Genomic DNA, 11,966 nt, shown 5'->3' on the forward strand with positions numbered 1-11,966 from the left:
TTTTCTCCAACTGATGAGAGTTATTTGAGAAAAGCATTCTTTCCCATTCATTTTTTTTTTTTTTTTTTTGCTCCCAGTGGAGTTTTTTGGGTTTGGTCCAATGAAAGAGTGAACTAACAGGTCTGAGGAAAGGGTGCAATTAAAGGAATAGGAAATTTTAAGTAGCTGGTGCCACCCTGAAATCAAAAGGAATTTGTAGCTTGCCAACCAGACCCAACTGGGCTAAGCCTTGGAGCTTGCAATTGACACCTAGGATCAGAAAGGCATATTGGGGTGATCCCAACACATCTTCCATCTTGGCAGCCAGTCTTCTCTGAAACATACCCTAAAGGCTTTCTACGTTTGAAGGGAAACTGACAAGTGCAAGGTACTCTAGTCACCGTGCAAGTTACCCTGCATAAATGTTATCTCCTGCAATCTTCATGGTAACACTTTAAGGCAAACCTTACCATCCCAGACTTGCAGATGAAGAAAGGCTCTCTAAGTGCCTAAGGTTAGGGAGGTACTGCCAGGAGCACGGGATTGACACACAGCTCTGCAGGAGCCACAGAGCCAGCTCCTCCCAGAACGTGGCTGGGCTCTCTCTAGCCTCTTCCTCCAGCAGTGTGATGTATTTTAGCCAAGACCTAAAATGCAAAAGTATCTAGTGTGTTAAATTACCAAGTCAATGATAGCTGAACACCGAACTTCTCAGGAAAAAAATTACCTAACAGTGTCTATGTCAAAAGTGATAGAAAAAAAGGCGGAAATAAACCAAATGCCCATCAACACGTGGATGGATAAACAATATGCAGTATATCTACACAGTAGAATATTATCCAGCCATAAAAAAGAATGAAGTACTGATACATGTTACAACATGGATGAATCTTTAAAACATTGTGCTAAGTGAAAATAGCCAGACAAAAAGTCCGCATACTATATGGTTCCATTTATATGAAATATCTGGAATAGGTAAATCCACAGAGACAGAAAGGAGATTAGCAGTTTCCAGGCGCTTGGACCAGGGAGCAATGGGGAGTAACTACTTAAGAGATATGGGATTTCCTTGTGGGGTGATGAAAATGTTCTAGAATTAGACAGAGATGATGGCTGCACAACATTATGAATATACTAAATGTCACTAAATTACTTTTAAATGATTGCTATTAGGTTATGTGAATTTTACCTCAATTTTTTTTTAACGGGGCAACTTACAGAGTTTGGAAGTGATGAAGCAGCACCTTGGGAAGGGGCAAGAACAAGAGAGGGCAGTGGCAGACTGGACCACAGCCCAGATTGTGCAGCAAAGGCAGGAGGATGGAGTTGGCAGCTCACTGGCTCTCTGGGGAAGGGCTCCTCGGACTCAGAGGATGTTGGCAGTCAGACAGAAATAAAGACCCCGGGCAGCATCTCATCTGAGCCATGGCAGTACCCTCCCTGTTTCACCGATGAGGAAACCATCGGATGAGAAAGGTAAAGTGACTTTCCTGGGTGGCTTCTCCGGGAAATGGTTGAGCAGCATTTGAAATGGAACCCTTGGTGCCAGCGCCGAGGTCGGGGGCACACTTGCCTTCATTTTCTCATTCATTTGCTGTTTACTTTTGTTAGAGATGCTTATTTCCATTCAGAAGTTCAACTTTTTTTCTTTTTTACCCATTTCTTCCACCCCCGTTGCCCCACATCTGGCAGCCGCCAATCTGTTCTCTGTATCTGAGACTTTGATTTTGTGTTGTTTTGTTTTTGTTTTTTTTTGCTTTTTAGATTCCACATATAAGAGAGATCATACAATATTTGTCTTTCTCTGACTTATTTCTCTTAGCATAATACCCTCGAGTTCTGTCCATGTTGTGGCAAATGGCAACACTTCATCGTTTTTATGGCTGACTAATATTTCATTGTGTGTGTATATATATATATCTTCTTTATCTGTTCCTCCACTGATGGACACTTAGGCTGTTTCTACGTCTTGGCTGTTATAAATAATGCTGCAATGAACGTGGGGCGCAGATACCTCTTTGAGTTAGTGTTTTCATTTTCTTCAGATAAATACCCACAAGTGGAACTTCTGGATCATATGGTAGCTCTATTTCCAATTTCCTGAGGAACCTCCACACTGTTTTCCACAGTGGCTGCAGCAATTTACATTCCCACCAACGGTGCACAAGAGTTCCCTTGTCTCCACATCCTCACCTATCCTCGCCACATCCTCACACATCACAAGTAATAACACTTGTGATTACTTGTCTTTTTGATGATAGCCATTCTAATAGGTGTGAGGTGACATCTCATTGTAGTTTTGATTTGCGTTTCCCTGATGATTAGTGATGTTGAGCATCTTTTCATGTACCTGCTGGCCTTTTGTATGTCTTCTTTGGCAAAATGTCTATTCAGATCTTCTGCCCATTTTTTAACCAGATTTTTTGGTTTTTTCTTATTGAGTTATATGAGCTCTTCAAATATTTTTGATATTAACCCCTTATCAGATATATGATTTGCAAATATTTTCTGCCATTCAGTAGGTTGCCTTTTTATTTTGTTGATGGTTTCCATTGCTGTGCAGAAGCTTTTTAGTTTGATGTAGTCTCATTTGTTTATTTTCACTTTTGTTGCTTTCATTTTTGGTGCCGGATTCAAAACAATCATTGCCAAGAGCAGTATCAAGGAGCTTACCGCCTATGTTTTCTTCTAGGAATTTTATGGTTTCAGGTCTTATGTTCAAGTCTTTAATTCATTTTGAGTTAATTTTTGTGTATGGTGTAAGATAGTGGTCCAGTTTCATTCTTTTGCATGTGGCTGTCCAGTTTTTCCAAAACCATTTATTTAAGAGACTGTCCTTTCCCCATCGTATATTATTGGCTCCCTTGTCATAAATTAATTGACCGTATATGCATGGGTTTATCTGTTCCACTGATCTATCTGTCTGTTTTTATGCCAGTACCATATTGTTTTGGTTCCTATAGTTTTGTAATATAGTTTGAAATTAGGGAGCACGATGCCTCCAGTTTTGTTCTTCTTTCTCAAAATTGATTTGGTTATTTGGGGTCTTTTGCAATTCCATGCAAATTTTAGGTTTATTTCTTTTATTTCTGTGATACCTCGATTTAAAAAAAAAAGAAAAAGAAAGAATGATAGGAAACAGTCCCACTCTCCTTGAGCACACTGACTTGACTTCCTGAGCAAACCCTACCCTCCCTGTACCAGGATCCTGAGGAGTGGTGATGGCTTTAGCCTCTGCTGGAACGTGCGTCACTCCCACCCGGCCTGAGACAGCATGACCCCAGGGGAATCTCCCTTGAGCTCCTGTTACACAACCTCAGGTGCACTTAGACTAAAGGGCAAGGTTCGGTCATCAGGGCCTGTCTGCTCAGTGTATCCTTATGAGGCCCGAAGATCAGCCAGCGAATGTATTTGGTGAATAGCATCAGTCTGTAAGTCAGTGATAGTATTATAGTCCAAACCCATGGACAAGCTACTTGCCAGGGTTGTCAACACACTGTAAGGAACGGTTTGCCTAGTGCGACCATCATAACAACGGAGATATCTTCTTTCCTTTTCTTTTTTTTTAATTTTTTTTTCCTTTTAAAGATTGGCATCTGAGCTAACAGCTGTTGCCAATCTCCTTCATTTTTCCTTTGTTTTTTCTGCGTTTTCTCCCCAAATCCCCCGAGTACATAGTTGTATATTTTAGTTGTGAGTCCTTCTAGTTGTGCCATGTGGGATGCCGTCTCAGCGTGGCCTGAGGACCAGTGCCATGTCTGCACCCAGGATCCAAACCAGTGAAACCCTGGGCCACTGAAGCAGAGTATGCAAACTTAACCACTTGGCCACGGGGCCGGTCCCTATTTTTCAAATAAGAGAAAGAAAGTATAACTTCTGAACGTGGAGTTCCATGGCAGTGGAGCATATGAGGCAGGTCTGAAGAAGCGAATTCAAGGCAAAGGAAAGCACTCCACGGTGGAGTCTGCTGATTGCCCCAACATGGGCACATGGCTCCTCAGCCAGAGACCAGCCCCTTTGGGACTAGGGGAGGCCAGAGTTCTCACCACTTTGTACACAAAGCAAAGTGTATCACTTTAGCTGCTTAAGGAGGAAATCTCATACCCTAAACATCTGCTCTATCCTTCCTGCTGTATGAATGTGGATGTGGAACTCAGCTTCAACCTTGCAGACAATAATATTCCCTTTGGAATATGGCAGAGCCCCCACCAGCCTGGATATCCAGATGGCTTCTCAGAGCAAGCCTGACCCATTCTGGGCTTTTACATTAAAGAAACATAAAGAATTGTCTGTTTTAGCCTTTCATTTACAGATCTCTTTATTGCAGTGATTGAGTCTTCACTCACTAATACAGCCCCTCTCCAAGCACCCAGCCTCCCCAAAGCCTGAAGTTACAGTTTTAATTGTTTACCCTTTGCCATAAAAACACCCCTGTTAAAATGCAAACACTGTATCTCAGGAAGGATTAGCATAATGGAGAAGTATTCATCAATTGTGTCTTCAAATAAATGAGTCTAAAGGATCCTTTCTGGAGGAGAATGAAGAACATAACACAACTCTTCATACCACCAAAACGTCCCCCTTCCCGGAGGAAGACAATACTCTCACTTAGTTCCTGCTCTCAGCTCCAGTGCTGTGTCCTCTGGGTAACACGCTGGCTCCTTAGCCAGGTGTGGCTTCCCTAGGTCTGGCCTGGTATACAACAGCAAAATTCTTCCATTGGACTGACAAGAGTAGAGTTGTAGTCGGAGCCAGTGTTTTTGTACAGCGGTGAAAATGGACGACTCTATAGTGCTTTGATTTTATTGGTATAATCAGTTTAATGACAGAATTTGTGACACAGAGTAGCTAGATCCTTTGCTATTTTTTCCCCTTCTAGTACATAGGAAGAGGAGATTTCCCAGACTCCCTTGCAGTTAGGTTGGCCGAGTGACTAGTTCTGGCCAGTCACATGTGAGTGACAGTGATGGGTGTCACTTCTGTCTCTGAGTGGTTAAGTATTAAACTCGCTCTTTCTCTTCTGTATCAGAGGCCATTTGTTAAAGAGGATGGCTTCACAAGATGACAGGTGCTTGAATCTCTGAGTTATTACTTGAAGGACAATTTCCCAGAAAAGGTGCCCACCCATGTTAGACTGTCATATGAGCAAAAAATACACTTTTAATGTTAAGCCGTTGGATTTCAGCTTCTTTGTATTCCCAAAGCGTAGCTTAAATATCTTGGCTAATATAATGTCTTATGTGGAATTCAGACATATTGGCAAATATATACATATAATAGCTTCTCTATGAGTCAAACAATGAATTATTTGAGAGATAGGGTTTTCAAAATGAACTTTTTGATATAAAATTTTTATATTTCCCTATCATTGCTTTGTACCTTCAATATACTCACTCACTGTGTTTCCTTAAAGTCTCATGTCTTTCAAATTATTCATTTACCATTTTGAATATTTAATCCCCTTTAAGAAATCAGTAACTATCTTTCAAAAAAGTGTGCAAAGTGAGAATTCTCAAACTTAAAAACAATTGCTTGTCAGTTATCTTGATAAAACTCTTGCTTTGAGCAAACAAAAACTTCCGTGTTTTACAGAGTAAATAATAGTCCTCCAAGTATCTCTCTTCAGAGGTTCTAACTGATGGCAATTATTTATGTCTTTAATGCATCAATCTGCAATTAAAGCATTTTTATTTAATTATCGTCTAGACTAGTGTCTCTATATCATCTCGCATGTCATCAGCGTGTCCACTTTCAGCATTATGTGAAAATGACCCTTTTTACTTTTATTTTGTTTGATGGAATGGTCCCAAACATTCACGTGAATGGAGGTTGAAGGGGCAGTTACTGGAACTCACCTGGGTCTGTCGGCCAGAACCCGTGGCCTCTCCATGTGACCTGGGCTTCCTAGAGCTCCAAGAGCAAGCATCCCAAAAGAACCCAAAGGAACCTGTATTGCTTTTTATGACCTATGCTTGGAAGTCACATTGTGTCACTTCTGCTGTAGCCACAAGTCTGCCAAGATGCTTGAGAAAGGAACATAGACCCCATCATTCAATAGGAGGAATGTCACAGTAAGATTGTAAGAAGAATGTGGAGGATTGGAAATAAAGTTGCACACATTTAGGGGGAATACTATCTGCCACAGTCCCATAGCCTGTAGATGTACAGAGTTAAGAAAGCCAACTCCAAGCGGAAGACATTACAAGCAGAAGTTTAGGCGGTAAAATTAGTGTGACTGCAAAATTTGTATTTGCAAAAATATAAATTTGTAAAATTTTATTATGCAAAAGTCTCTATTGTAAATGGGATTAAGGGTATTGTCATTTTCCATTTTCTCAAATTTTCTCACAGCAGGAGCCATCTAAAGAGGCAGCACAGAAGCCGGTAAGTAAAAGATCAGAATTTTCATATATAAAAAGTACGTCTTTACAAGCTCCTTGGCTGTTGTTTCTTGTGTGTGAAAATGACTGCAAGCAAACAGACAGCAAGCCTGCTTATTTTGATGGAATAGATTGGTCAAAGAAACCCCAAGCCTGGATTACAACAGTTTTTGATTACTAGAATAATCTCAGTGCACCCAAAGTCACACCAAAAAAACCTGAGCTTCAAAAGCCAGACAAACTCCTAGAAATGCATCCATCATAATCTCCACCTTGAAGAGGAAAGATCCAGGTCACAGAGGACAATGGACAAGGGAGATTCTCTCAGAAAGCAGGACCAGGAGTTGCCAAAATGTCCAACCAATGAGCTTACTCCCATGCTAGGGCCCGGAGTCCTCACTGTCTCTGTCCAGCAGGATTTGATGGTATGTGTGGACTGTTTCCCATCCTCCCATTTTCTGAACCCTAGCTTTTATTGCATTTACCATGTTCCTTCTCCAGTATCATATTTTGAATGGTTAAAGGTGGATAACACCCTTTCTTCTTGCTTGGAATGTGGTCATACCACTGGGAAGAAAAGGAGCCATCTTGTGGACCACAGGAGGAGGAGCGAGATAAAAGGAGCCTGAGCGCTAGTGGTACATAAAAGCCAAGCCTTAACCCTGCCTTCCCAACTCCTGACTCCTTGTTAGAAGAGAAAAATTACACTCCTTTTTTACGCTATTGGTTTTAATTTCTGTTACTCGCAGTCTAACGTAATTTCTGACTGGTACAGTATTGTTTTCTTTACTTGTAACCAAGTTGTTTACTATTTGAATACCATATTTTGTTGGCTCAATTCTAAGACTCACCATTATTTTGCGTACCACAAAGAAAAAAGAAAACATTCTGCAGATTAAAATTATAAGATGGCATTGATTGTAAGACAAGTCACCATTGCAGAGATGTTAAAATGTGACTCAATTAAATACATTATGTAGAGTTAGAGTTTGATCCATTTGCTTAAAATATAAAATACTCATACCTTTTGGCATATACATAGAAATTGCTGGAAAAGTACCCAAAAAGACATTAATGCTGATTATCTCTGAGAAGTAGAAATGAAGGATATAGTATAGGAAAGCAGATTTTTACATTTTGTTTTCTTTAATTATAAAGATGTATGACTTTTATGAGTAATCTAAGCCAAAATGTAAGCACTATGAGGATGGAAAATTTAATATTATTCACCACTATAATCTCAAATACCAGAACAGTGCCTGTCATTTGGCAGGCACTCAAATATATGTTGATCAAATGAATGATTTTTAAATAAGTGACTATCATTGAAAAGGAAATAAAGAAATTGCTATGGTATGAATGTTAGTGTCCCCCCAAAATTCGTATGTTGAAATCCTAATGCCCAATGTGACAGTATTAGGAGGTGGGGTCTTTGAGGTTGATTAGGCCATTAGGCAGAGCCCTCATGAATGGGATTTTTGCCCTTATGAAAGAGATGCCACAGAGCTCCCTAGCCCCTTCCACCATGTGAAGATATACCCAGAAGTTGTGACCCAGAAGAGGGCCCTTTCCTGACCATGCTGGCACCCTGATCCCACTCTTCCAGCCTCCAAAACTGTGAGAAATACATTTCTGTTGTTTATAAGCCGCCCAGCCTGTGGTACTTTGTTATAACAGCCCGAATGGACTAAGACAGAAGTCATCTGCTGTCTCACCATTAATCTACAAGCTCCATTGTGATAAGGGCCATGTCATATTTGTTATTGAATCCCCAGCACATTGCACAATGCCTGGCCCACATTGGGAACTAGATAAATACTCGGGGAACTATAAAACCACGTCCTGCAGAGGAATTTAAGCTAGATGCGTTGAACATGAACGTGATTTGCAGCAGGGCTGTAATTTAATTAAAGTAGAATATCAGGAAAAATTGGTTTGTTGAGCAATCTGCCAGAGATTGAAGCAGAAAGAGTACAGCTGGGAAATCCAGCCAAGCTGCCACTAAGGTACTGCAGGTGAGGTCATAGGAGGGCTGCCGTCAAGACTGCCAGGGCAATGAGATGGGGAACCTTGTGGTTCTGTTGCACTTGGAATATTTCAAAATACAAGATTACACTTATGAAAGGCAATATCCCACTTTATCCTCCAAACCCAGTAAGGATAGGGTAAGATGCAAAACGCAAAGCCTCTGAAAGTTAACCCAGCCTCCACAGGCCACCAGATGCTCCAGCAGAATAAGAGTTGAAGTCAGCAGTTTTGCTCCTAATGCTCTGTTCTCACCAGACTCTGCTGATTCCTCTTCAAGGAAACCTTCTCTCCTGGCCTCTTCCCTCACCACCTCACTGTGACATTGAGAGAAAATCCAGTAGAACCAAGAATCCACAGCTTAGAAGGACAATGGTAAGAAACATTCTTTTTGGAGGTCCTTTGTCAAAGAACATGGGAACTGGAATTCTATAATAATATGTTGATTGGAATTATATCGTTACTTAGAAATACATTTACGAGGCCAGAAGCACTAAACTATCCCACAATGGCAGGGAATTTAATTCCTAGTACTTTAGGGTCCTGTTTCTTTACAGCTTGATTTCAGTTAATGCCTTTCTCCCTTCCTTTTAGTCTCTCTTTTCACCAGCTGTAGATATGAAATATGTTCCAAGATAAAATTTTCTTTCACAAAGTATCGGCTACAGAGGAAGGGGTTATAACTGTAGCCAAGAACAGCAAAAAAAAAAAAATTGACATTTTAATAGAGAAGGATGAGTGGATGGAGGAAAACCCCCAAGAAATAGGAGTTGTTTGGGCCAACAGTGGCTAAAATGAACATGATGACCATTGCAACAAATAAGCTAGGAAAGGGTACTCCACGGTGTTCCTCAAGAAGACACAGAAGGTAGAAAGCAAGAAGGCCTAATATACATGCAATATGAATTTCATAAATCATTGCATAACATCTTGGAATTTTGGAGTATTTTAGTTCATTCCTTGCTTTCAAAATGTCTACCAATTTACAGATGTGTTTTCTAGCAAAAATTCCCAACCGTGAAGTGTTCTCTAACTACTTCAGAAAAGTTTAAATAAGTAGAATCCATGCGTTCAGAGGATATTAAAGTATTTCAAACACTGGTTAAGTCTTTACTAAATGAAGAAATATTTTTTCAAAATACTATCCTTTCACAGATTTAATGTTGACTTCTGAAAGTTCTTCACAGTTTTTTAATTTGTTCAGCCACATTACAAAATAACAAACACTTGCTTGGCTCTGCAGGTCCCACAGCTTTCCCACTTCCCTCCCAAAAGCATGTTTCCATGTCTAAAGTGAGCATAGTAAACTTTCATCAAGCTCTTCCTAAGAGCCAAGCACTTTATCTACATTGTGTGATTTCATCCACATAACCACCCTCTGAAAGTAAGCAATCGCTTTATTCCCTTTTTATAGATAAAGAAACCAAGGCACAGAGATAGAGAGTAATTTGCCAAGGACACACATCTAGTAAGTGGAGGTGCAAGGGTTGGAACCTAGACTTCTTGACTATACCCTGCCCAACACTCGTTGTTAAGCTCTGCGGCTTCCAGTCTTACTAGGCTCATAACATGAGGTCATTGCGCTTTGTGGTTACAGGACCTTCCATTCATACGAAGATCCTGATTACAGAAACCTTTTACATCTGTTACCTTCACAACAACTTTACTTATTGTAGGAGGATATATTCCTAATTAAGTTTTTTCAAAAAAAAACTTTAGGTTTATTACCTTCCTTAATCAAGAGCTGGTCACAGACCGAGCTAGCCACAGGTTCATACATGAAGTGGCGAGCCTGAGCCATCAGAAGGACACCCAGCATCTTTTCCAAAACCAACCCCAGGTATACTCCCCACAATTCTTCATTTGTGATTGAGTTAATAGTTCTCAAGTGCTGTCTGCCAAGCAGTACTGAGGATGTGATACTAAGCCCAGGGAGTTCACTGTCTGCTGGGGAGGCAACATTAAACAAAGAAGCATACAAACAACTGTACAATTGTAAATTTCTATGTATGCTATGAAAGGAAATACAATACACTTTGAGATCATGTCCTCAAGACACCTAGCATAAAATGAGGATTTGAGAGGCTTCTTTAAGCTAATATGTGGCAGTTATACCAGAATGTAGCAGTGGAAGAGTGGAGAAGATCATTCAGGCAGAAGGAACACTATGCGTGAAGGGACAGAGGCCATAACAAGTTGATGTGTTGAAGAAATGAAAGCAGCCAGGGTTGGCGGACCAGTGTGTGTGTGGGGAGTGGCACAGGATGACACTGGAATTGTTGACAGAAGTGTAGGTTGTGCCAAGAATTTTGGGTTTTATTTCAAGTCCAAGGCAGCCATTGAAGAGCAAGACAATGACAGAATAGTTGGGCTGTTGCATGAGGCCAAGAGAGAAGCAGTGGTGGTGAAATGTGCGGTGACTCACAAGACGGATAAACCACACCAAAAGGTGATGTGTAGCATGAACTAAGCTCAGAGAGCTTTACCACCAGCTCCCTCAGATCCATATGCTCCAAGAGAAGACCACAGACTAACCGACCTAACAGAACTCTGCACAGACTTAGGCATTCCCAAGGAAAAACCAATATCTTCGGCCAAGTTCACACATTCTGACCAGGACCTTGCTTTCTTTCTTCTGTCTTAAAACCTCCCTTTGATAACTCCAGCTCCCAAAACACCTAAGTACCTTTCCCTAGTCCCCTCTTTTAAGACACTGAGAAGATCGTCAAGGCAGCGTTCTTGCAGCTTTTCATGGTCTGCAGGCTTCCCTCTGGTCTTTGTACGTGGCAGCTTTGACAGTAAAATTTGGTGGTACCAGGGACAAGAAAAACAAGTAGATGGAGTCCGTGTGGATTTTGGGTGTAGATGCCAGAGGTCTTGAAAATGGAATATCAGGGATAAGAGAAACAAGACGATAAACATTAGTCCCAAATTTCTATTATATTATTTCAACTCCATGGAGATAAAGCCTGAGGAAGTGACGGAATGTTTAAGAGCAGAAGCTTTGGATCTAGTGAGACGGGAATTGACTCCTCACTCAGTGATTCAGTTGTGACTTTGGGCAATTTACTTACCTACCTCAAGCCTCAATTCCCACATGTGTAAAATGGGGAAACATGAATGGAACCCCCGTCCTAAATTTATTATAAAGACTAAATGAGATGACTATTTTAAAGTACTTGGCATAGTTCTTAGTATACATTAAACAATAAATGTTACCTACTGTACTGAAGGTTTTTCACAAGCACAAATTTTAATATGTAAGACATTTAGTTTTCTATATTATCTATATTATCTGCATTTTTCTATAACAACTTAATTTTTGTCACAAGCTCTTTTTCTATCTGGTGACAGAAACTTATACTCAGTTAATTCACCTTGTTGTCCCACTTCCATCTGTGGGTAGGATCCTGAGGTCGCTCACACAGCACCAAACGGTCAGGTGCTTGAGGGGGACAGACACATGATGAAGTTGGTCCTCAGTCATCATCACCACAATGACATCCTCTGAGACTGCTTCATGTTTGTCGTTTGTCAGACGTTGCGTCATTCATCCATTAAGCCACCACTGGACCCCGTTCA

General features: G+C 40.7%; 1 long non-coding RNA gene across 1 annotated transcript in view; it reads right to left on the reverse strand.

Moving 5' to 3' along the window:
- The window catches only part of LOC139078876 (uncharacterized), a 61,196-nt gene that overhangs the window by 21,185 nt on the left and 28,045 nt on the right, over window positions 1-11,966 (reverse strand). The gene's annotated exons all lie outside the window — the stretch shown is intronic.

The sequence above is a fragment of the Equus przewalskii genome, chromosome 23 (genome assembly GCF_037783145.1).
Source record: "Equus przewalskii isolate Varuska chromosome 23, EquPr2, whole genome shotgun sequence".
Classification (NCBI taxonomy): domain Eukaryota; kingdom Metazoa; phylum Chordata; class Mammalia; order Perissodactyla; family Equidae; genus Equus; species Equus przewalskii.